Source organism: Lithobates pipiens, unplaced genomic scaffold (genome assembly GCF_037356315.1).
Source record: "Lithobates pipiens isolate NorthernLeopardFrog02 unplaced genomic scaffold, aLitPip1_a1.2 Scaffold_19, whole genome shotgun sequence".
In the NCBI taxonomy this organism is placed as follows: domain Eukaryota; kingdom Metazoa; phylum Chordata; class Amphibia; order Anura; family Ranidae; genus Lithobates; species Lithobates pipiens.
Window position 1 is genome coordinate 204,870,035 of NW_027507764.1, and position 27,783 is coordinate 204,897,817.

At 42.5% G+C, this 27,783-nt stretch overlaps 1 protein-coding gene across 1 annotated transcript in view; it reads left to right on the plus strand.

The window, feature by feature from the left end:
• VPS41 (VPS41 subunit of HOPS complex) overlaps positions 1-27,783 on the plus strand; it is a 487,204-nt gene that overhangs the window by 337,835 nt on the left and 121,586 nt on the right. The window lies entirely within an intron of this gene.

Here is a 27,783-nt window from a genome sequence, read left to right on the forward strand (position 1 = left end):
AATACTGGCATACAAATAACCTGGTCAGTTTAGTTTCATTTTTAATAAAAAATATATAGGGCATTGTATTTTCCAAACATTTCTTCTCAGATATTTATTCATGCTTAAAGTGATCTTGTGAAAATAGTAATATAAGAGCTGCCATTGCTGACATTGATTCTTAAATGGAATCTGTCAGTTTGCCTATTTACCTTTACTCAGTTCATCTGTCAGAGTCTTTGGAAATACCCAAAACTTTTTGGTCTGGAGTAGAGGTCGACCGATATGGGTTTTTCTCTGGCCGATGCCGATGCCGATATTTAGAAATCATGACGGCCGATAGCCGATATATAATGCCGATTTTTTTGGCCCGATATGTTAGGCCGATTTTATTTTATTTATTTATTTTTTTTCCTTTTTTATTTATTATTATTTTTTTTTAATCCCCCTTAATCTAACACACCTTTCCCATTGGGGCGTTTTTCAGGCGCTTTTGGGCTAAAAATAGCGCCTGTAAAGTGCCTGCAAAATGGCTCCCCTGCAGTCTGTGTGAAAGACAGAGTGCTTTCACACTGAGGCGATGCGCTGGCAGGATCTTAAAAAAAAGTCCTGCAAGCAGCACGTTTGGAGTGGTGTATACCGCTCCGCCACCACTCCTGCCCATTGATATGAATGGGCACCACTGCCGAAGCGCATGCAATGCGATTTTTTTTTTTTTTTTTTTTAAATCATCTTTATTATTTTCTTATATATAAAAAATTCACCAGACAATTACAATTACATTCAGTCCTGAGGCATTGAGGTTTACACAAGTCCCCCAATGTCTTCACATTTACATATGTACTTTCCACTGCTTATCTATAACAATATTAGGTGGTGGCCCGAGAGGAGGGGATATTTTGGAGTGGAGTCAACCGGTGTGTAGGAGAGGGATAGAAAAAAAAAATAAAAAAAAATAAGAAGAGGTGGGTGTGGGATTTAAATTTCTCCCCAGTGTTATTTCCCTTCTTTATGTGTTTTTTTTTGTGCCTTTGTGGTTCCTTTTATTTATATATATATATATATATATATATATATATATATATTTAATAATAAAAAAAAAAAATATATATTATTTTCTTATTTAGTCATTATTGCGTGCTTTTATTCCGTTTGTGACCCCTTGGTGTGTTGTTTGTGCTTTGTGCTTAGGAGAGTCCTCGGCTTTCCTTTATGTTTCCTAAAAGTTGTGTTGTTTATTTTGGTGTCTCCCCCACTGGTTGTCTCCCCTCCCTTCCCCTTCCCTCAGGCCCCCCCTCCAATTACATTTCCATCATTTATTCACTTCCCATATACCTTCAACCATACTACAGACAACAAAATTTATAAGTTGTGGTTTGGGTTCGTATTACCCCTTTACCCCTTGTACGATGTACCTTTGGAGTGCACGGGTTGCACAGCAGCTTCTTAATTTTTTCTCTTTCCCCTCCTTTCTCCCTCTCCCTGTCAGGGATCTCTGGGAGACTCCGGAGGGGTTTTTTAATCTGGTATAATTTACTCTTTCTCTATTTCTCGGGAATAATGCTTCCAGCCTGCCCATATATTTTTATATTTTTCTTGTTGTTCTTTTATATCGTATATCCATTTTTCAGCTTCCATTATTTTATCTACCTCCCCCTTCCATTCCAGTAGAGTGGGACATGTTATCTGTTTCCAATATCTAGGTATTAATATTTTGGCTGCATTCAACAGATGTGGTGTGACTCCTTTTTTATAAGCTTTAATGGATCCTTCTGTCCCATGAAACAGAAATTGTAGGGGTGTCATTTCTATTGGTTTTGCTGTTATCCTCCCTGTCCATTTAGCCACTCCCTCCCAAAAAATCCTAATTTTTGGGCAGTCCCACCATAGATGAAGGTATGTCCCCTTATCCTTACATCCTCTCCAGCAATGCCCATCCGCTGTTGGATATATCTCTACTATTCTGGCCGGGGTTCGGTACCATCTAGCTATAAACTTGTATGACATTTCTTGTATTGCTGCGCTTATTGATGTCTCATGCGTCATTTCCATAATTTTTTTTATTTGTGTTGGTCTAAATGTGCATTTTAGTTCTTTCTCCCACTCTCTTATAAAGTAAGGGATTGTGCTACTTTGTTCACTAAGGACTAATTTATACATCTGGGATAGTAAGTTATTTGGTTTTTCTATTTTCATACACATCTTCTCATATGTCGTAAGGGAGCTCAGCGGTCTTACTTGGGGTTCTAATTTATTAAAGAAGTCTCTCATTTGGTAATATCTCCATCTCGACATATGTATTTCTCCTTGTGATGTTATTAATTCTGTTAAAGGAAGTAAGCTTCCCGATGGAGCATATCTTAGGCACCTTGTATTACCCCCTGAGCCCCAAGAACCTAATGCTCCCTTTTCTTCCCCTGGTGGAAACCATGGATATCCCCCTAATGGGGCCATTGGTGATGTGCGTGGAGCATATTTTCCATTCTTGTTCATTCTATCCCATACTGCTAATGTATTCCGTGTTAGTGGTGATGTCCACTTTGCTAAAGCTCTGTTCGCGGCCTGTATCCATGGCGCCCCTGCTAGATTTCTGCCCGCCATACTTTCTTCTACCGAAACCCATGCCTTATTTGAGGAGTCATGACACCAGTTTAGTATTCGTACCATAGACATTGCTTTGTAATACATGAAGACATCTGGGAGCCCTATTCCACCTTCCTTCTTATTTATACGCAGTATATCATATGCTATTCTAGGGTTTTTATCGTTCCATATAAAGGATATAAACATTTTACGAATTCTCTTAAAAAAGACCTGAGGCACTGCTATAGGTACGGTATTTAAAATATATATTATTCTAGGTAGTATATTCATTTTCAAAGTGTTTATCCTTCCAAACCATGTCAGTGAATGACCCTTCCACCTATTTAGATCTCTAGTTATTTCTATTATTAGATTTCCATAATTAAGTTCATATAAAGATTTAGTTTCCGCCGTAATATGTACTCCTAAATAGTATAATGATTTTTTTTCCCATTTAAATGGGAGGTTATCCTTCATTACCATTGACATCAATGGGGGTACATAAATTAGTAAAAATGCGGCGCTACCAAAAAATTGCTAAATAAAATCAGTGTATAATAATCTCAAATAAATTTAGGGAAGGAATTCGGTGTCGGACCCATCACTTCCGGTTTTCGGCCGAAACCGGAAGTCCGCGTCTGCTGCACATTTTGCTGATATCTTAAATGTAAGTGTGGATTTTACTGTTTCTTTCAATAAAATAGCGAAGTTACTGCACATGAGAGCCCTCTGTGTTTTTCTATCCTGTATGGCCTGGATATCCTGGAGCTATTGGGAGGGCAAGTAATATATATCCTCACAGTGAAAACTTAATCAGCGGTGAAGCAGTGTGAACAAAGTAGAAGCCAGCAGTTACCCTTTATACAGTGCCTGTATACCAGTTATTGGAGGTGAGAGGCTGGGGGAAATAGGTGGTGCACCCATTAAGCACTGAAGCTTGCAGTGATTTGGCACTTGTGGGAATCGTCTGATCACATTTTTGCATGAACTTTATCCATTAATTTTGCAATGGCATCAGTCACTAATGCACTTTAATTATGGACTAAATATCTATTTATTTTTCACGTTATTTCACTAATATTTTTTTGGATATTCTATTATGTTTGTTTGCATCTGGATTGTCTATGTGGACTGTTTAGGTGTCTGAATATTTTGTCACGGACTTCTATTCACTATCTTTGCACGTCTATTGTATACACGTATATTTGTTTACATTTTTTGATATTTATTCATTACTTATTGTATTTATATTTAGTGTATATTATTTGATTCACATTTATTTGAGATTATTATACACTGATTTTATTTAGCAATTTTTTGGTAGCGCCGCATTTTTACTAATTTATATATCTAATTCTGGTGCAGAGAACACTTTTTTATGCTGGCTGCTTCCTAGATACATTATTTCTTTCCTGTAGGTTATCTCAGGTGGAGCGCACTAGCATTTTCTTATTATAATGGGGGTACATGACATGGTAGTATTATAGATTTTTCCATGTTTATTTTAAAATTGGACATTTTTCCATATCTCTGGACCTCCTCCATTAGTGCCATTATTGATCCCTGTGGTTCTGAAAGATAGAATAATAGGTCATCAGCATATGCTGATACCTTATGCTCCTCAGATCCTATTCTTATCCCTTTTATTCCCTTATTTTCTCTCACCCTGCACAGAAATGGTTCCAGAGTCAAGGCAAACAGTATTGGGGACAGGGGGCACCCCTGTCTTGTGCCATTTCGTATATCAAAGCATCCTGATAGAATACCATTTACCTTCACTCTTGCCCTGGGTTTTGCGTATAGGGCTTCTATCCATCCCATCATTCGCTCTCCCATTCCTATTGCTCTCAGTACTTCTTTCATGAAGTCCCAGTCCACTCTATCAAATGCCTTTTCGGCATCCATTGATAGCATTGTCCTGGGTAATTTATCTGGGCCATTTTGCATCCAATAAAGTATGTGTAGGGCTCGAATGGTGTTATCTTTGGTTTCTCTGCCTTTCATGAAACCCGTTTGGTCACGATGGACCAATTGTGTTACCTCTTCTTGTATTCTAGTAGCTATGATTTTTGCCATTAATTTAGTATCTGAATTAAGCAATGATATGGGTCTGTAATTAGCACATTCCTGTGGGTCCTTCCCTGGTTTCGGTAAAACTGTTATATATGCTAGCAGTGCTTCTGAGGACATTGGGTTAGAGGCAGTAATATTATTGAAGTATCTGCACAGAGGTATTTCTAAAATTTGGGCAAACTTTTTATAGTATGCATTGGTTAACCCATCGGGTCCTGGGCTTTTCCCCCTCGGCAGGTTCTCAATTGCTTTTCTTATTTCTTCTTTGGTTATTGGTTCTTCTAATTTTTCTATTAACCTAGAGGGGAACTTTGATATTGTATAGCTACTAATATAGTCTCTCATTTCTTCTATCCTCCCCCTATCTTCTGCCTGCTCTAGAATGGGTTGGATATTATATAGTTTCTTATAATATTGTTGAAATTCTTTTGCTATTGATTTTGTATCTTTTACTTGTTTATTTTCTATTCTAATTTCATGTACATGGGATAATTCCCTCTTTTTTTTTAGTTGTCTAGCCAGTAATCGGCCACATTTATTCCCATGCTCATAAAATCTATGTGTTATAAATCTATATTTATCCCTGACCCTTCTATCCAGACACCTGGAGAGCTCCTCCCTCATAATTCCCAGCTGCCTGGCATCTTCTAGTTCGCAAGTACTTTTATGTTTGTTCTCTAATTCCTTTATTCTTTCCAACTGATCTTCTATCTCTTTTCTTTTTTCCCTCTTTACTCGCGTTCCATGTGCTATTAATTCTCCTCTAATTACCGCTTTGTGGGGTTCCCACACTGTTTGCTCCGATACTTCTTCTGACGTATTTAAATCAAAATACTCCTCTAATTTATGTTGGAGGTCCTCTAGTATTATTTTATTATCCAGTAATGACTCGTTTAATCTCCACGTTCGTTCCTTGTGACCCGCGTGTATAGGGAAGATCTCCGCCACCACCGGGGCATGATCCGAGATCGTTATTGGCTTTATGCTTACTGTTTTTACATATTCTAAATAATATTGATCTACCAAGATCCAGTCCAACCTGGAATAGGTATTATGGCTCTTTGAGTAGTAACTATAATTTTTTTTTTCTCCGTTTAATGCCCTCCAGCTATCTACCAAGTGTGAGGATTGAAATAATTTTTTAACATGTTTAAGTGCTCTAAATGATAGTGGTGTTTTCCCTGTAGTTGTATCTAGTTTAGTATCAACAATAACATTAAAATCCCCTCCAAGAATCAAAAACCCTTCCCTAAATTTTTCTAACGCTTTTAGTGTTTTTCCCAGGAAATCAACTGTGTGTGTGTTGGGGGCATATATTGAAGCGAATGTGTACACTTGTCCCTGCAGTGTTCCTTTAATAAAAAGGAACCTCCCTTCTAAGTCTGTGTTCACCACTATGGATGTCAAAGGACACGTGTTCCCAAAGGCTATCGATACTCCTCTAGCTCTCGCAATGGGCGATACTGCATGAAACCACTGGTTGTATGGGAATAATGGTAGCCTTGGTACAGATCCTGACGTGAAATGTGTTTCCTGTAAAAATACTATATCTACAGCTTGATGATTTAATTCTTGCCAAAGGCGGCCCCTTTTTTGAGGTGAGCACAGTCCCCTTACATTATAAGTCATTATTTTAAACGTTTTAGCCATTCTTTTAATCTGAGTAAATATGTACCATTCTTAATCTGTTGCTGCACATCTCGTGTTCCCCGCCTCCATGTACACCTGCGGTAAAAACTTCAAAAAAAAATCCATACTGACCCCATCCACAACTTAACACTTTACTTTGTAAAATGTACCAACTAACGGTAGGGTGGGCCCGCTTGGTTGCTCCTTGTTCCTCCCGAGCCCTCCCTCCTTCCTGCATATTGCAGGTTTATCGATCCCTTTCCACGGGACCTGCCTAATTGGAGGAAAAAAAAAAAAAAGACAAAAAAAAAAAAAACAAACACCAAAAATTACAATAAAATTAAGTGACAAGTTTAAGCACCAACCCGTACTTCCCCCCTTCCCCCTTTGCTTTACTCATTTCTATTACTTCCTAAGTCTCTCTTCTCTTCCCTGCTTTCGGTCTTTTATACTAAAGAGTACTATAGTCTTTCCTTAGCCTTTTCCTCCCACTTGGGACCATGGCTCAGGTCGTTGAATTAGTGTCTTGATATTAGCTATTCTCCAATCCTGAAAGTCCACAAATGGGAGTTCTAGTATTTCTAAGAACTCTTTTAAATCATCCCTGGTGCGTAGTACTGCTGTTTTCCCATTCCTTGATGCTATTAAGCGAAAAGGGTACCCCCATCGGTACTTAATGTCTGCTGCCTGTAGAGCTTCCAATAACGGTCGGACCATTCTGCGCTGCATTAATGTACGACGGGATATGTCAGGGAACAAAAGGATATGAGCTCCTTCGTATTCAATTGTGGAGGTATCTCGTGCAATCCTGATTATTGTTTCTTTTATTGTGTACTTATGCAATTTGCATATCACATCCCTAGGCTTGTCTTTATTTTGAATACCGAAAGAGGTAACACGGTGGACTCTATCCATTTCAATGAATTCCGGCGCAGCTGTTCCCATAATTTGGCAGAATAGCTTTTGGACTACCATTGGCAAGTCGCTGCTATGATATTTTTCCGGTAGTCCTCGTATGCGTATATTCTGTCGCCGATCCCTGTTCTCAAATTCATCCATTTGATCTCTATAATTATTCATTACTTCCTCGTGGAGTTTAATAGTGTCTTGGTTCTCTGCTACTGCCTGTGCCATATCTTCTTGGGTGTTCTCAATTCCTTCCAATCTATTACCTATTGCCACCACTTCTTCCCTTAGTTCTTCTACTGCTAGCTTGCATGATTTCTCTACTGTTGCTATTAGCTGTTGAATGTCCGCCTTCGTAGGGAGGGCCTTTATATGCTCTCTTAGATCCCATTCTATATTTATGCTTTCCGTCTCTGTCCCCTCAGAACCTCTTTTTGTGTCAACCTGAGGTCCCTTATGGTCTTTACTCTTCACCCTTCTTTCTGTTTGCTCTTCCTCATGTGTATTACCTCCATTGTCAGTTGTATATTGGGTTACCTTATCTTCACTAATTATTGTTCTTTCCTTGTCAGGGGATCTTTGTAAATCCACTCCCTGGTCTGTTGCAGTACCTTCCATTATTGAGAGTCTTTTTTTTTCCTCCCTTATGCCTCCATCCCTCCAATCCTCTTTCAAACTTCCTGGGGTTTGTATTCCTTCTCTTTGCCTTCCCTCCAAGTAATTTCCGCTTACTCTCCGCTCCTCTTTGCCTGTGGTTTGTAACCCCCGGCCATACCCTATTGGCTCATTATGGTTCAATGTTGATACTCCTCTTCCAGCCTTTGTATGTCCGCTTGCCATCTCCAGGCTCCCCCGTCTCCCCTCTTGGCTCCGGGTTGTTAGACGTTCTCCCTTTTGCGGCGTCAGGTAGGCTCGCAATACACTTGCCGAGTTCCTGCTTCCGCCTGCTGCTGGTTGTAATGCCGCACGTCTGCGTGTTGTCATTCCTGCTGCTTACTCTTCCCCTCTTCCTTTATTCTTTGTTATCTCTTTAATTTTCTTTATATTAATGTCCGGTCTCTTTGCTACCCCATACTATGCATCCGTGCTTCTATCAGGTCTTTAAGAAGCCCGGGTGTATGGGGGAGGGGGCTCTCCAACTGCTCACCAGCCTCTTTTATAGCCAAGCTATGTCTACAACCGAAAACGATTTTCAGCATACAAATATATATAATGATATGTGCTAGGGTTCTCTGCTACCCGGTTCCTATAAATTGTATCACAAAAGTCCATGCACCTTTATACACATATTTATATATTTATACAGCCTTTATATATGTATTCAGGGTGAGTCAGACCTGTATTCAGAGTTACTTCATTCAGAGTTCAAAATTACTTTTCCATAGAGAATATAATAATAGTTCTCTCACCCTCTCTTCTGATGTTCTCCGGGCTGTTCTCCAGGCTATTCTCTTGTATATCAGCAATCCAGGCTAGCATGGGGTTCACAAACCTACTCCACAAGATCCGTTCGTGCATCCAGCCTAACCCCGGACTTCCGGTGGAGAGGAGCGTGCGAGTGAGTGAGTGATCGACGCCGCTCCCCCCTCCCTTGCTAGGAAGAAGTCTCAGCGGGATGAACGACCGACTTCCCTACCCCTCAGAAGGGGACGACGGAACGGCCAACTAGCTGCAAATCCGAGGATACCCCCCATAAGGCTGGAAAGGCCTTACCTTCTTGCTGCCTCCATCCTCATATCCTCTCCTCTCCTCCCCTCTTGAGGCTCCTTTTCATCCCCTACATCCGAGAGGTGCCCGGCTGCTGGGACTGGTGGACCGGCGGGGTCGAGCGGCACAGAGCGGGTGACGGAGCACCAGAGCGGAGAGTCCAGCGAGAGGAGCCGAAGACTTCGCGAGATTCCGGGACCTCCCACACACTAGCGTGGAGTTACGAAGGGCTGACAGATCGTGTTGCCGGCGCATGCAATGCGATTTGGCAGCAGTGCTTCATGGGTGCATTTAACCTCTTCCTTGGCCACTAGCTGGGTTATATGTGCTCCACTAGCAGCCAAATAGCACCGCTAAAATGATGGTAAAGAGCCGCTAAAACTTGCGTTTTACCATCAACGCTCCAGTGTGAAAGCAGCCTTCATAAGTGATACAGAAAATTTCTTACATTTAAACATTTATTAAACAAAAAAAACCTCCAATCAGTTTACTTGTATGTATGATTTAGATAAAAAAAATAAAAAAAAACCTATGTATTAAATAAAAACAGGTAGTCAAAACTTTTGGACGAAAAAAAAAATGGGCTAACTTTACTGTTTTTATTTTATTTTTAAATAGTGTATTTTTTTCCCCAAAAAAATGCATTTGAAAGACCTCTGTGCAAATGCCGTGTGACATAAAATATTGCAACAACCGCTATTTTATTCCCTAGGATCTCTGCTAAAAAAATATATGTAATTTTTGGGGGGTCTAAGTGATTTTCTGGCAGAAAATACAGGATTTTTACTTGTAAGCAACAAGTGTCAGAAAAGATTTAGTCTTTAAATGGTTAAACTGAGAACTTCTACACACAGAGATGACTTCATTCATTCAAGTGTAAACATTGTATCATTTAGTTCTTTTCTTGGCAGTCTGCCCAGAGAGGAGGAAAGTGTTGCTATGACAACTCAGGCAACTCACACTGACTTCTATACAGAAGTAATTTCAAAGTCCTGCTGTAGTTCTAAATCGGCTTTTTATCAGCACAATCGGCCGATGCCGATTATTTAAAAAACGGCAAATATCGGCCGATATATCGGTCGACCTCTAGTCTGGAGACCACCTGTTCTTCAGTCGTCAGGATCTTAGTAGCTGTTGATCAGGCCCATAGACTTTCATGTTAGTGAGAGAAAACATTGTATAAGCTCCAACACACATTTTAAAGTGGTAGTAAGCTCTCCCTCATCATTTTTGCACATATCAATAATTAGTAAAAACAGTTCAAATTACTGTTTGTAGTTGTCACCTTACTATTTCCGTTTGCTTGTAATCTATCCCATTCTTTTATTGGCATTATTGGAGCATGTGCATCTTTTCCCTGATTCACGGCATGCTCTTTGTGCTGTCAGACCATTAAAATATGCCATGTCCATCATATCCACTTTCTGCAGCACTTCGTTGAGATACCTCCAGATTACAGTCTCATTCATAATTTTCTGATATAACCCATGTGACTTTAAATGTTAAATATCAGCATAGCATGATTTAAATCTCAAAATAAGTTTAGCAAGGAAAATTATGTGTGGCATTGTTACCTCACCTGTTTACTCCACAAGGTATAAATATAGGGAAAGAGAGCTTTCCTTCCCCTTATATTATACCTGGATCATGGTGTCTAACAGGTCAGCTATGATCTGCGAGACACGGTTGCCATAGTAAACAGGGCTGTTGCGACTGAAACTCGTCTAACTCTGCTCTACTTTTATTTTTTATGGAGATACAATACATTTGGACTGATTTAAAGAGCATGTATGGAGTTGCGGATTGTCCTTTAACTATTCATCACATTGGCAGCTGAGCAACTGCACTTCCTGCACCTGACAGCTCAGGAGGAGTTTCATTAACTTGGGGTAGTAGCACTATTCTTTGTTTACGGTTGCCATAGTAATCCTGGAACTAAAACAAGGCTTGGCTAAGAAACCATTGCACATGTGCGAGATAACAGAAAGGCCTAGCCGAAAGGGAGAAGGCAATACTAACATGGCACTGGCTTATCCCAGGAAGCAAGAATTTTAAAACCACTAAAAAGAGTAAGAAACATGCAAATGGCGTTAATTGTAAGGCAGGGTGTGTTAGAATACCTTACTATAATGACTTAGTCCCTGTTCAACAGAAGTCGATCTTTAGTTTGACTTTTGTTCAACAGGCATGTTGGAAAACCATTATAATGTAATATTCTTTATATTTAATTTTTATATATATATAGATATCATTTATTCTGGCAACAGAGAGTTCCAGTGTCGGAATTCAGTTCCCCAGCAGGAGGATTCTTCCATCCACCTCGTTTGTGTGAATGAAAGAAATTGTTCATTTCAAAAAATAGCTCAGAATGGGAAAGGGAGATAGTCACAATCGTTACCGAACCATAGTGTGAGAGGTGCACTGGACTCTTAAGGCACCGAAGGGATCGGTTCCGGAGAGAACTGATTCATTCCATGCCTTCCAGATTTTATAGAAACTTAGGTAATGAACCGTAAATGAATGCAGTAAAATGTTTAATCCTTTGTATGTCTGTCACTGTAGCTAAAAATTGTGGGAAGGTATGGGGAGATTTGGACAACCAGCATCTAGGTATGACCCGCTTTGCAGCCAATAAAATAAAGGACATAAGTTTCCTTGAGGCTTTAGGGATGCCTGGTAGAGGAAGACCCAATAGGTAATGTATAGGGTTGAGAGGTATGGGGGTATTCAGTAGATTAGCAGAAAATCCTGAATCTGGCCCCAAAACAAACTAATAACTGGGCATTCCTAGAATATATGAAAGTGGGTGCCTGTGGATGCTTGGCATCTCCAGCATAAATTTGAGGCTTCTAGGTTTCGAGCGTGCAAAATTTCAGGAGTCCTATATCAGAAAAGAAGAATCTTAATTGTGGTTTCTTTCTGCACAACACAACGTGAGGTTCTAGATGTGGATTCCCATATTTTCCCCCAATCCTCTAAAGAGATAGGTTGCTGTAAAATATGGTACCATTTTTTCATAGATGTGTGGGTGGACTCAGTTAGGGGGAGGGCGTCATGTAGAATTTTGTATATAGACAAAATTAATTGAGGTTCTTAAGGACCATTCGCACAAAGGAGTTCAAAAGTAGTGGGTTTCTCCAGAGACAGTGAGGGTGATTTTATAGATAAATAATGTTTAACCACTTGCCGACCGTCGCACGACGATATACGTCGACAGAATGGCACGGGCAGGCATATGGGCGTATATATACGTCCCTGCCTTCCCGCGGGTGGGGGGCCCGACCGGGCCCCCCCCGGTGCCTGCGGCGGTCAATATTCGTTCGGGAGCGATCCGGGATGAGGGGGCGGCCATTCATTCATGGCCACCCCCTCGCGATCGCTCCCGACGAATGGAAATGCTCAGTGACATCACTTACTCTCCTGTAATGTAAACACAGGCAGAGGAAGTGATGTAATCTCTCCTCCGTGTCGGTATTTTTCGTTCCGGCACCAAGGAGAGAGGATCGGTGAGTTGCACCAACACGACACTACACAGTAGAACATGCCAGGCACACTCACACCCCCCCTTCACCCCCCGATCACCCCCTCCCAATTACCCCTGCCCCCCCAGTCACAGTGACACCGATTGCATTTTTTTTTTGCATTGGTGTCATTTGTGACTGTAATAACTGTTAGGGCAGTTAGGGTTAGCCCCCTTTAGTTCTAATGTACCCCCCCTAACCCCCCAATAAAGGTTTAACCCCGTGATCACCCCCCGTCGTCAGTGTCACTAAGGCTGGGTTCACATTGCAGCGGTTTATGAGAACGGATGTGATTCCCACCGCACTGCAGTGCAAATCACATCCGATCTCTGTGCGATTCGAGTTCAGCCATACAGATAGTATGGCTGAATTTGCGTCGCACCCGCCGCAAATTCGCACGGGACCCTTTTTTTGGTCCGCAGCAGAATCAGGTCACATGGGTGTTCACACCATGCGATCCGAGTTTGCAGATCGCACTGCGATATGCGAACTGATCTGGGGGTGTCATTAACATTTCACTGACACTCCCAGCAGTTCGCATAGGGCAGTGTGAACTGCCGCCGGGAGGCATGCGATGCGGGAACCCGCCGCGGATTCGTGGCGTTCCTGCATCGCTCCAGTGTGAACCCAGCCTAATAAGCGATCATTTTTCTGATCGCTGTATTAGTGTCACAGTTGACGCTAGTTAGGCAGGTAGGTATTTAGGTTCGCCGCAGCTTTTTATAGCGCCAGGGACCCCCATATACTACCGCATAAAGCCCCCTGATTGCCCCCTAGTTAACCCTTTCACCAGTTATCACCATATAACTGTTACAGGTGACGCTGGTTGGTTAGTTATTTTTTTATAGTTTCAGGGCACCCGCCATTTATTACCTAATAAAGGTTTAACCCCCTGATCACCCGGCGGGTGTCATTTGTGACTGTAATAACTGTTAGGGCAGTTAGGGTTAGCCCCCTTTAGTTCTAAGGTACCCCCCTAACCCCCACAATAAAGGTTTAACCCCGCGATCACCCCCCGTCACCAGTGTCACTAAGGCTGGGTTCACATTGCAGCGGTTTATGAGAACGGATGTGATTCGCACCGCACTGCAGTGCAAATCACATCCGATCTCTGTGCGATTCGAGTTCAGCCATACAGATAGTATGGCTGAATTCACGTCGCACCCGCCGCAAACTCGCACGGGACCCTTTTTTTGGTCCGCAGCAGAATCGGATCGCATGGGTGTTCACACCATGCGATCCGAGTTTGCAGATCGCACTGCGATATGCGAACTGATCTGGGGGTGTCATTAACATTTCACTGACACTCCCAGCAGTTCGCATAGGGCAGTGTGAACTGCCGCCGGGAGGCATGCGATGCGGGAACCCGCCGCGGATTCATGGCGTTCCCGCATCGCTCCAGTGTGAACCCAGCCTAATAAGCGATCGTTTTTTTGATCGCTGTATTAGTGTCACAGGTGACGCTAGTTAGGCAGGTAGGTATTTAGGTTCGCCGCAGCTTTTTATAGCACCAGGGACCCCCATATACTACCGCATAAAGCCCCCTGATTGCCCCCTAGTTAACCCTTTCACCAGTGATCACCATATAACTGTTACAGGTGACGCTGGTTGGTTAGTTATTTTGTTATAGTTTCAGGGCACCCGCCATTTATTACCTAATAAAGGTTTAACCCCCTGATCACCCGGCGGGTGATATAAGTTTGAGGGTCAGATGAGGTCTGCGTCGCCCCAGGCAGTGTCAGGTTAGTGCCAGTACCGCGAACACCCACGCACAAAGCATACACCTCCCTTAGTAATATAGTATCTGATCAGATCTATATTAGCGTCGCCAGCAGTTTAGGTTTCCCAAAACGCATTGTTAGCGGGATCAGCCCAGATACCTGCTAGCACCTGCGTTTAGCCCCTCCGCCAAGCCCAGACCAGCCCACCCAAGTGCAGTATCGATCGATCACTGTCACTTACAAAACACAACACGCATAACTGCAGCGTTCGCAGAGTCAGGCCTGATCCCTGCGATCGCTAACAGTTTTTCTTGTAGCGTTTTGATACAGTCGCTGACAGCCTAGGTGCTTTTTTACCTGTGAGTCTCACTAGTGTACCCCTAAATTTAGGGGTGTCTACTTTCCAAAATGGGGTCATTTGGGGGGGTTTGTGCCTTCTTTGCATTTTATGGCCTTCAAAACTGTAATAGGTAGTGAGGAGTGAAGTCAAAAATTTACGCCCTTAGAAAGCCTGAAGGCGGTGCTTGGTTTTCGGGGCCCCGTACGCGGCTAGGCTCCCAAAAAGTCCCACATATGTGGTATCCCCGTACTCAGGAGAAGCAGCAGAACTTATTTTGGGGTGTCATTTTACATATGCCCATGGCATGTGTGAGCAATATATCATTTAGTGACAACTTTGTGAAAAAAAATAAAAATAATTAAAGTTTGTAATTTTCCCGCAACTTGTGGCAAAATATAAAATATTCCATGGACTCAACATGCCTCTCAGCAAATAGCTTGGGGTGTCTACTTTCTAAAATGGGGTCATTTGTGGGGGTTTTGGGCCATCTTGGCATTTTATGGCCTTCAAAACTGTAATAGGTAGTGAGAAGTGAAATCAAAAATTTACGCCCTTAGAAAGCCTGAAGGCGGTGCTTGGTTTTCGGGGCCCCGTACGTGGCTAGGCTCCCAAAAAGTCCCACATATGTGGTATCCCCGTACTCAGGAGAAGCAGCAGAATTTATTTTGGGGTGTCATTTCACATATGCCCATAGCATGTGTGAGCAATATATCATTTAGTGACAACTTTGTGTAAAAAAAAAAAAAAAAATGTTTTTGTCATTATTCAATCGCTTGAGGCAAAAAAATAAAATATTCAATGGGCTCAACATGCCTCTTATCAATTTCCTTAGGGGGTCTACTTTCCAAAATGGGGTCATTTGGGGGGTTTTGTACTGCCCTGCCATTTTAGCACCTCAAGAAATGAGATAGGCAGTCGTAAACTAAAAGCTGCGTAAATTCCAGAAAACGTACCTTAGTTTGTAGATGTGACAACTTTTGCGCAAACCAATAAATATACAGTTATTGACTTTTTTTTTACCAAAGACATGTGGCTGAATACATTTTGGCCTAAATGTATGACTAAAATTGAGTTTATTGGATTTTTCTAATAACAAAAAGTAGAAAATATCATTTTTTTTCAAAATTTGCGGTCTTTTTACGTTTATATCGCAAAAAATAAAAATTTTGTTTGGGTACAACATTGCATGACCGCGCAATTACCAGTTAAAGCAGCGCAGTGCCAAATTGTAAAAAGACCTCTGGTCATTGACCAGCAAAATGGTCCGGTCTGAAAGTGGTTAAATTGCAAGTAGGAATAAAAAAGTGTCTTGGGGACCTGGTGTTTTGCTTGAAGATCTGAAAAAGACAAACGTGTCACTGGTTTCCCAAGATGTCAAAGCTGAAAAACCCCTGCCTGAGTCCAAGGTAGCATCCGCTCGTAGGATAAACTATCGGGAATATCTTGGTTAAAGAGCATATTGGAAAAAGAACAGAGGGAGGAAAGAGAAAACCGTTCTGAGCATCTCCTCCATATGGATAACGTGCATAACATTGGGCCTAGGCATATGGATCTCAATTGTGGCATATGTTTGCTCGAGGAAGGACACAATATGTAGCATTGGTGGACAGGGGAGGTAATCCCCATTTCGATTTCAGCCCATCTCTTTGGAGCCTTCCAAGATATCAGTACCCACAAATGATATGCATAATAATATTTAATGATGTCTGGAGCAGCTAGACCCCCCCCCCCCCCCATAGTTCTTGGAGCAAGACCCACTGAATTTGCGATGCGTAGGGAGGCATTATTCCATACAAATCGTAGGTACTTTTGAGAGCCTTTAGATGTGAAATTGGGATTGCCACTGGGAGCGTCTCAAATAAAGAAGTTTGTGAAATATTGACATCTTGAGAACATTTATGCCCTGTACGCACGGTCGGAAATTCCGACAACAAAATCCGTTGGATTCTTCCGACGGATTTTGACCCAAACTTGTCTTGCATACACACGGTCGCACAAAGTTGTCAGAAAATCCGATCGTTCAGAACGAGGTGACGCACGACAGGACTATAAAGAGGCCAGTAGCCAATAGCTTTTGTCTCGTAATTTATTCTGAGCATGTGTGGCAGTCGGAATTGTCAGTCGGAATTGTCTACACACGATCGGTATTTAAACGATCGGATTTTGTTGTTGGAAAATTTTAGATCCAGCTCTCAAACTTTGTGTGTTGGAAATTCTGACAGAAAAAGTCAGATGGAGCCCACACACGATCGGATTTTCTGACAACACGATCCGAACGCACATTTTTTCCGTTGGAAAGTCCGACCGTGTGTACAGAGCATAAATCTCCCAAGAAGAGATGGGAGTAACGAAAGGAACGGTCCATTGATTTAACAGTCGGGTAATTTCTGTGAACATCGGGGGGAAAGGCCTGATAGAGAGTAGAGTAAGAGGGGGTGATGTGGATGCCCCAATATTCCCTATATTTAAGGGTATGAGCACACCAGTGGTATTTAAAATTTATGTTGGAGGGAAGTGAGTTGCTCTGGGGGGACATTTATAGGTAGGGCTTCTGTTTTGGTCAAATTAATTTTAAACCATGATAAAGGAACTAAAAGATGCTAGGGTATCGTGTAGGGAAAGCAGTGAAATGTGGAGATTGGTGAGCATTAGCAGGGTATCGTCTGTAAAGAGCGAGAGCTTATAATCTCGCTGTCGCTGCGAAACTGCGGTTGTCTGGATGAGACCTAATGGCCTCAGCTAAAGGCTCCAGACTTAAAATAAAAAGCAATGGCAACAAAGGGTAACCCTGTCTGGTATCGTTACTTAAGGGGAAGGACTGCGACAGGTAAGAGGACAGCTGGACTTGGGAAGAGGGATGTGAATATATAGCCTTTAAAGCATTAATGAAAGCGCCTGAAAACCCATATTGGGATAGTACTGCGAACATGTATGGCCAGCTTAAGCATTTAAATGCTTTTTTTTAACATCCAAGCTCGAAACTATAGCAGCTCGTTTTGTTTCAGAGGATTGTCTTGCGTTTCCTGTGTGTCTAGTCGGAAAACAAAGACCACCTGATCTTTATGTATTAGAGACGGCAGCAATAGCAAGAGTCTGTTGGCTAGAATTTTGGTAAATATTTTATAGTCTGAATTTAACAATAGTTAACGGTTAGTGAGGGGTCTCTGCCTGGTTTTGGTATAACAGTAATGTACGCATGTAAAAATTGGGAATGTGGAAGAGTGCCTTCGAACAATGATGGGAATATGGCCAGTATATGTCGCCTAATGTTGACAGGAAAGTTTTGTAGTAAGAATAGGGGAGGCCATCAGGTCCCGGAGACTTATGGGACAGCAAAAGGTTGATCACTTCAGCAATTTCCTTGGCCGTAATAGGCAAATTAAGTTTAGAGCGTTGCTCACGGGATATCTCGGCAGTTGTAGAGATGACATAAAGTCATTGAATTTACCTTGTGTGAAATGTGAGGTAGGACCTGAGCTCAGACAATTCTAGAAATCCCCAAACACCATTGACATGGTATGAGGACAATAAGTGGAGGTATCATTCGATTGCATTAAGTGATTAAGTATAGACAGAAATGGGTGTGGCTTGAGTCTATTCACTAGCTTTCTGTGTGGTTTATTAGCGTACTCATAGAACTTTTGTCTAGACCACAACAATGATTTAGAAATCTTATTGAAATCCAGGGACTTGATACGATTCCAGAAAGAGACAACAACTCGTAGACGTTTGACCGTGGGGGAATGGAGTAGGCTCGTCTCAGCAGCTCGTAGCTGAGAGACAGTCTCGGCTTTCAGTTTGACAGCGTCCCGTTTTTAAGCGAGTACCAAGCGAGATGCACTCACCCCTGAAAAAAAGCTTTATGAGCTTCCCACAAGGTAGAGGCCTCTGACATTGAACCCTCATTTATTTGAAAAAATTCTGACAGTTTTTGTGGGAGACAAATCTTAGAGTCAGGATTTTTTAGCAGATTTCTTTCTCATTGAGACGCCAGTGACATGGCACGTCGGGGCAGATAATATGATATCTAGGTTAATAGGTCCATGATCCGACCATGTGATAGAATTTATCTCCAAAGTGACTACATATGGCAGCAAAGGCACAGTCACAAAGAAGTGGTCTAACCTAGAGTATAATTTGTGAGGAGGGAAAAAGAATGTATATTGTTTGTGAGTAGGATGCTTTACTGTCCACGTATCCTAAAGATTGTAAGAGCAAACCAATTTGCAAAAAGAGGTGGATAGCTTTTGAGCTTGGGCCGGTGGAGTAGATTGAAATAAGGCAAATCTATCTTTGGCCGGGGACATGCACATATTAAAATCACCTATAACCATAAAGGGCTGTGAAATAGTCTGAAGTTTTTCAAAAACTTTTGTGAGAAAACCAATCTGTAATGAATTAGGAGCATATATGTTTGCCAGAGTAAAGGACATATTCAGATGGGTACACTTCAGGAGCACAAAACAACCGTGGGGATCCAATATTGAAGAAAGTATTTGAATTGGGCTTGAGCATTTTAAAACCGTTACGCCGGCCTTCCCAGAGGGGTCAGACACAACAAAAGTAGTGGGGAATTGCTTGGAAGCAAACTTAACCACTTAAGCCCCGGACCATTTTGCAGGCCAAAGACCAGAGCACTTTGCGATTCGGCACTGTGTCGCTTTAACTGACAATTGTGTGGTCGTACGACGTGGCTCCCAAACTAAATTGACGTCCTTTTTTTCCCACAAATAGAGCTTTCTTTTGGTGGTATTTGATCACCCCTTCGGTTTTTATTTTTTGCGCTATAAACAAAAAACGCATTTTTTTTTACATTTTGCTATAATAAATATCCCCTAAAAATGTATAAAATAAAACATTTTTTTTTCCTCAGTTTAGGCCGATACGTATTCTACATATTTTTGGTTAAAAAAAATCGCAATAAGCGATTGATTGGTTTGCGCAAAAGTTATAGCGTTTATAAAATAGGGGATAGTTTTATGGCATTTTTATTCATTTTTTTTTTTACTAATAATGGCGGTGATCAGTGATTTTTATCATGACTGCAACATTATGGCAGACACATCGGACATTTTTTACACATTTTTTGGACCATTGTCGTTTACACAGCAATCATTGCTATACAAATGACTGATCCTGTGTAAATGGCACTGGCAGTGAAGGGGTTAAGTGTGTCTTGGGGGGGTTTCTAACTGTGGGGGGCGTCGCTGTGTATGACATGTCACTGATCTCTGCTCCGATCACATGGAGCAGAGATCAGTGACACTGTCACTAGGCAGAATGGGGAGATACTTGTTGACATTAGCATCTCCCCATTCTTCCTCCCTGTGAGGCGATCATGGGTATCCCCATGGCGATAGAGTCCGCGGGACCCACGATTGGACTCAGAGTTTCCGACCGGCGCGTGCACGATGGCACAGCGGCAAATTTAAAGGGACGTACCTGTACGCCCATTTGCCTGTCCGTGCCATTCTGCCGACGTATATCGGTGTGCGCTGGTCGGCAAGTGGTTAAAGGAGCCCCCAGGTCAGAAATTGGTCTCCTGGACCATAATTACATCTGCTCCTAAGGCCTTGAATTCCTTCAAAGCTATCCATCTTTTTTAAATGGAATTCAAGCCCTTCACATTACAGGAAAGTACTTTACTTTAAGAGCCATAATCATTAGAAGTTTCAATGTTAGCTCAGATAATAAGAAATAGACACAAATCTACGGTGCATTGAACAGAAAATACATTGAGGTTAGTTTGTTGAAATGATGCAACAAGAGGGTGCATCGAGTAACCCAGAGAAGGCCAAAAAAAAGCCTGCTGAAAAGATATCAAAAGATATAAAACAATATATATACATAAAAAACTAAAAAGTTAATAACAACATTAAGGGAAATAAAAACATTGTAGAAGGCCTGAAGGAAAAAACAAACATCTTCAGGGATCCAAGGCGTTTGCCTTGAATTTTGGTGAGGTGCATGGCTACCTGCAAGATCCAACGGTGGGGTCCCGTCTTCTGTAGGGAGCACATAACCAGATTTAATAGGAGATGAGAAGTTAACCAGAAGAAAAAACTTCAGGAGAGCGGGAAAGGATCTTCTAGGTATAAATGAAGAAGTCGCGTAATAGAGTCCCAAACACAGACTAATCAATTGTGGAATGTTTGTGGGAAAAGTAGAAGAATTTTCAGTTTCATTCAGTTGTCAGGTAGGGAATCTGGAAGGAGCCACCCGTTGAGGTGTAGTAGATGTTTTCCACGGATTTCCATCTCTGATTTCCATCTCTGGCGTACTGGGGTCCAGATCTTGGCCGGTGTCAGGGGCAGCTTTGCAATCTAATTGGAATCCGAAGGTCCTCCTCAGGAATAGGCAGAGGACCTAGGTTTACGGATCAATGCCTCGCTTTCATGAAGATCCTTTAGAGAGAAATGCATACCATCCTTAGTATCTATAGGCAAAACAAAATGGGTGAAACCTTATGAGCTGCCAAAACTACCGTGAAGTGGAAACTAAAAACAGCTGCCTGCACTTCCCACACTTTCCCACAATGTGAAAAAAATAAAAAATAAATATATATATATATTTATTAGTGCCACGCTACTACTAACCATCAATACATAGTGCTATAAATAAATAGCCATCAATACCTGTGCTATAAAATATAATGCATATCATAAAAGTGAATTAAAAAAAATATATAATTTATTTTTATTTTTTTAAGGGCTGAAAATTTGAGCCTAAAGTGGTTATCAGCAGATAGGGTCTTTCTGATGTATCCTATTACTGGCTGGCCTGTATACTGGCTGCTGTATGCTGATGCTCCAAACTGGTCAACTCCTGCTCCTGATAATAGCCCAGCTTTATAAGGATATCAGTATCTCCTGGTCACTTCCACCAAGCCTCCTAACATATGCCACATAAGGAAAATAATAGAGGCATACAATAGTGTAATACCGTCTAAAAATATTAAATCTTGAAAAATACTTAATATGCATTGAACTCTAATTTGCATAATAAAAACATTGCTTGTAAAGTGCTGTAGTAGTGAGGGGGGATAGGGTCATCTGTATCCCGGATCTGGAGCCCCAGTTACACAGCGTTCGGTATATCCTATACCTACTCTCCAGACTACTTCCTACTTCCCACAAGTCAGACAATCGGGCTCCTCCTGCCGATTTCGTCACAAGTCTCCTGACTTCCTCCCATGGACCTGTTTTTCAAAAAAAAAAAAAAAAAGCATAACTAAAAACTATTGGGCATTTCCAAGACTTGGGAAGCTGCTTCCCAACCTCTGAAACACAAGACCAATGGATCTGGCTATAGAAACCCCAAGGACCAAAGAACACCAGTCTTGGAGTACTCCAGAAAATGAACTGCTTTATTTTTAGAAACACACTGAATTTATACAGCAAACCATCAGATAAGGGCTACTCCCATTATCTCAGACAATTATCCCCATACCCATTATCTCACACAGTGGAGCTAGTCCTATTATAATAACAGTGACCGTCTTAGACATTCCGGCTCCCCGGACTAACTTGCATAAGAAGCCACAAGCAATTATTGACCAGCTCTGGATAACTTAAGAACACATTATAACACAGAGTTCTCCAGGCCATGGTTCTCCTGCAGCCCAAAGTCTGTGACAGTCTCCTCTCCCTTACACTAAATACACTTTGTACACTCTGCCAGTGGCAGCTGGTGAAGTTTTAGGATGGGGGGTGCCAGACTATGTCCTTCATTTTTGACCCCTCCCACTTCTCTTAAGCCACACTCATTATAGAATCCACCCACTCCGTCCCTTGTATTTCACTTGCTTCCACCCATAGTGTCAGGAGTATACAGCTTAGCTTCATAGGACAGTGTATACAGCTCAGCATCACAACACAGGGTATACAGCTCAGCATTACAGATAGGGGTATATAAGTTAGCATCCAATGAGGGGAAAAAGAGTACCTTTTGACACTTGCATCTCTGGGCTAGGCATGCAGACAGTCCTGCAAAGCTATAACAGCACTGCAAAAAAAAGCAATGGTTCAGTAGAGCCCAGATGCATGAACCCTCATGGTACAGGGAGATCACACCCATTGAGTAATCAGGGGCATGCGCCTGCATGAGCAAATGAGTATACTCCCTCCCTCCACAAAGTCTAGTTCCCCCCCTCCTCAGTATAGATGCCCTCCACTTAGTACAGACCCTCCTCCATCAGTACAGACCCCTTCCCCCAGGACAAAGCACCCCCTTCCATTAGTACATACCCCTCCCCCAGGACAAAGCACCCCCTCCATTAGTACAGACCACTCTCCTGTAGAAACACCCCCTCCATTAGTACAGATACCTCCCCCCAGGACAAACTACCCCCTTTATCAGTACAGCCCCCCCCAGAACAAACTACCCCCTTTATCAGTACAGCACCCCCCTCCAGATAATATGGCTGTGTTCAGCAGCAAAAACCACCCCTCACCTGTCCTGTCACAACCCCCGCAGAGAACTCTCTGAAACAGGTGCAACCATACAGTGCTCTATTGCTACCAATAAGACACCAAAGGGTGCAACAGGTGGGTGGCCTGGGAATTGTCAACCAGATCCCTTGAGCACTTATTGATGAAAAAATGTTAAGTCTGCCACTGTAACCAGGTGCCCCCCCCCCCCCAGACAGCGGCTCTGACAGCAACCCCCGACCCCCCTACCTGCAGAACTTGCGGCTCTGTCACCACAGACTCCCCACAGGGCTTGTAGCACTGAGGACAAGAACCCCCTGTGGGAGGTCCGGCATTTACTGGGCTGTGGATCTGCTGCAAATCCTCCTGTGCTTGCACTCTCCGCCATAGTGCGGACGCGGGGCCAGGAAAAAGTGGAAATGACGACACGCCTCTGGGGAAAGCACTGCCCATGTCTTACTGCGGTGCCAATAGAAATCTCCACAACTAGGACAATGACTGTAGGATGGGAGTGTTGTGGTGGACAGCTTTGCACCGCAAGCACTCACAAAACCTGCCAAATGAAGCGTGTCGCCTGCAAGCACATGATTGCATAGACGTCACTCTACCCATAGTGCACTGCATCCGGCGCCCGTACACAGTGCACTTATAGGACTTTTTTTTTTTTGACCAGCTTTGGGCCCCCTATGGGCTGCAACTTCTCTGTGTGTCTAGTTAGATCTAACTGGAAACAACAAGCTCTCCTCAAGGCTAAGCTGACCAAACCAGTCTTTGAAGGGTAAGTTCACCTTTCAGAAAAAAATAATAACTGCACATATATTTGCAGAACCAAATGTGCACCGATAATTTTTTCTTACACGTCCTTCGGCTTTCTTGCTTTGTATGGGCTTTCTACTAGAAAGCTAAAGGAGGTGTCAGTGGACTACGATTGCGCTCATCAGCAGTCCATTGAAAACTACAATTAGACATACAATGGGGTAATACTGGCTCAAGCTGTTAATCAAAATGATGGAAAACGAGGCCGGGGTTGTGAGACGAGGGATCCTCAATACAGGTGTCAGTAGTCTGAGTAAGACCTGTGGAAGATGTAGATAGGGGGAATAAGTCTCTAAAACAGGAAGCAGATGGTGATCCGGTGATGGTGATGAGGGATAGTTCTGAACTTAGGGCAAGCCTCTTGAGGGAAGTAGAAGTAAACTCCAGGAACATGTAAAACAAAGATAGAGGCGCCACTGAAGTAAACTGTATAACATTTAATAAAACAAGGCATAAAAGCATGCATGTTATGCAGTTTACTTCAACAATGCCCCTATCTTTGTTTTACATTGAGAACTACAAGTCTGTCTGCCGCGGTGGTAGTTGGGACTTGTAGTCTTCATTCATAGATCCCTGTGAATGAATGACATGGCTGTGTGGGAGTGGAAGGTTTGAGGGGGGATTTGCTTGAACTCTCTAAGTACAGGTCTAATGTAACATGATCCAAGGATGGACTTTAATCCAGTATTTCTCAAACTTGAGTAAACCCCTAAAATAGTTCTTGAGTCTAAGGGACCCACACAATAATTTTTAGACCTACATGCGGTACATTAGCCTGAGCAGCAGGATGCACAAAGTTTAAAATGAGTGGGGTTTCCTTAATTATAAAATGAAATACATAAATATAAAGGGAAGAAATGCAGACAGTGAACATTTTAGAGTGCCCTTACACTGATGATCACTGTAGGCAGGTGATCAATCTGCCACTGCTCTAGTCTCAAGGATCCAGTAAGACCAGTAACCAGTTGAGAGAGGCTGCTTTACACAGACATTCGTATCACATTCCAGCCATACAAAAGAACACTAGAGGGAGCTTTTGCAATTCTCTATTTGAAATACAGTAATTAAATATTAAGAAGCAAAAAAGAAGAAATGTCACATTTACATTTCTTTCACATGTTAATAATTCAGAATGTGTACTCACTTGAACATATGTTATAGTTTTCCTTTAATAACAGTTTGAAGATACAAATGTAATTGTGTATTAAGCAGTCTATCTGGAGTTAAAGTACTTAGGTTTAACATCAAATGTATTTTTCATGTTTAGTGAGTGCATGCCAAGCACACACAGGTATTTATTATCTGTCAGACCACAATATTGTCCCTGCTTTTCTTTTACTGTAAGGAGGGTGGAACCATTTTTTTTTTTTTTAGGTTCTATACAGGGTCAGCATCTACTTTTTTGGACCGACTCAATGGCCCAGCAATGGCACAACCAGCTTTTACTGTAAGGAGGGTGGAGCCATTTTTTTTTTCTTATCGTCTCACTGTAATTTGGAATAGTGAATAGGGTTAGGGAATATATGAAAGGGGGGAGCAGAGATCAAATGGAGAAGTCGCGTAACTCCCCTGGATTTGTTCTTGGGGGGGATGTGGAGATCTGCCAGAGTTTTTGCATTTACGGGTAGGGTGTTTTCTCCTCCATATGCTATCTCTTGCCTCCTCCGGGGGGAAAAAGTCTTGTACTTGGTAATTATGATAAGGTTCAGGGAGACACACCTTTTATTTATATGTAGGCGTTTGTATTTTTGTTTTTTTGTAACACAGGATGCATTTTATAAACCTGTAATGTACTTTGCAATTCTTTGTTAAATTACTATAAATAATAATAAAAGAAAGACGTTTGAGCTACAGTGTTGCAGTCTAATCATTGAGGGAGAGCAGACTGAGCTCCATTCCATTAACTGACTAGGCTGTGTTGACATCAGCTATGTGTCTTTCAGAGGCTGCAGGAAGAAAATTGAGGGGATTGGTTGCTTTATATGCCACATCGACTGCCCCTCCTCTATACGCTGCAATTTTAAACCCTGTACATACGCCCCTGTCCTTTCCATCCTGGAACAAATCGTCTCCACTCCTCTAATCTTCTGCAGGGCACATTCTCTAAATCCCCCTTCCCAGCGCAACACCACACCCCCTCCCCCCAATGTTTCAGAGTGGGCACCCGGGGCACTTGCCCCGCATCTCTTACAGGGTGCCAGGGGTCCCAGATGCTGCAATTGCCCCCTCTGAGACAGATGGCACATCTTGGATTGGGGGGGTTAAGAGGATATGTACTGGGGGGGTGCTTTGGGAGGGGACAGGACTTAATCTGACTCCCCAGCACCTTGTTCTCTGCTTTCCTAATGCACCACCCAGCACGTACTGTATCCTCTTACTGCCCATTCATCACTACTCCCAGGTGCGTTTTTGTTAATCCCCCCCCCCAGTTCTATTGTCCCCCTCTGAATACATAAAAACACATACCTCACCAGCGTGGCTCTTCCAGTTCTATACTACTCCTCCCCGGCTCTTCCTGTCTGTGTACGTACAGGAGACCATCAGAGACAAGGAGGAGGAGCCTGCTTCAGCGAGGTCTGTGAAATATGCAGCCAGTTAGCGTGGAGACATGCCGGCTGCCACAGGGGGGGGGGGTGATCGCTGCATGTGGGACACGAGGCACCCCACAAGAGATGTGGGGCAGATGTCACAAGTGCCCACACTGGTGCACCCAGTTAGCCAGAGAACTGGAGCTTAATGCTAGAGCTTGCTCCCTGGCACTGTGCTGTGGGAATTAGCACAGCCTGTCTAAAACTGATTTTGGTGGTTGAGGGACCCAGAGCCCCCCCACGATGGCAGAACACCAGGGCCCAGTCACAAGGACAACTACTGTTACCCTGGTAATTCTGCCACTGCTGGGAGGAGGGTTCAGAGCACAGGTGTCATTCGGTCCTAAACCAGAAAGGTGGCCAGGAGCAGAACCTACCTAGAATGTTAACAAAAAAAAAAAATTGGTAAACAACAAAAACATTTTTTTACGCTTTTTATATTACGTGGGATTGAGAAAGGGAGGGAGGGGTGAAATGATGCCTAGTTTACAATATACAGTTGTGCTCATAAGTTTACATACCCTGGCAGAATGTATGATTTCTTGGCCATTTTTCAGAGAATATGAATGACACAAAAACTTCTCTTTCACTCACGGTTAGTGTTTGGCTGAAGCCATGTATTTTCAATCAACTGTGTTTACTCTTAAATCATAATCACAACAGAAACTAGCCAAATGAACCCTGATCAAAGGTTTACATACCCTGGTGATGTTGGCCTGATAACATGCACACAAGTTGACACAAAGGAGCTTGGATGGCTATTAAAGGTAACCATCCTCACCTGTGATCTGTTTGCTTGTAATTTGTGTGTGTGTGTGTGTGTGTGTATGTATAAAAGGTCAATGAGTTTCTGGATTCCTGACAGACCCTTGCATCTCTCATCCAGTGCTGCACTGGTGTTTCTGGATTCTGTGTCATGGGGAAAGCAAAAGAATTGTCAACGGATCTGCGGGAAAAAGTAGTTGAACTGTATAAGACAGGAGAGGGATATAAAAAGATATCCAAGGAATTGAGAACGTCAATCAGCAGTGTTCAAACTCTAATCAAGAAGTGGAAAATGAGGGGTTCTGTTGAAACCAAACCACGTTTAGGTAGACAACTAAAGTTTCAGCCACAACTGCCAGGAAAATAGTTTGGGATGCAAAGAATAACCCACATACAACTTCAGGTGAAATACAGAAGTCTCTGAAAACGTGGTGTGGCTATCCAAAACACAAGGCCAAGTCGACCTGTCATTGGCTACAGAAGAATAAAGTGACGGTTCTGGATTGGCCATCTCAGTCTCCTGACCTCCATATCATAGCCACTCTGGGGAGATCTCAAGCCTGCAGTTCATGCAAGACAGCCCAAGAACATCAGGAACTTGGAGGCTTTTTGCCAAGAGGAATGGGCAGCTTCACCATCTGAGAAGATATAGTGCCGCATCCACAAATACCACAGACTTCAAGCTGTCATTGATGTTAAAGTGGGCAATGCATGTTATTAAGAACT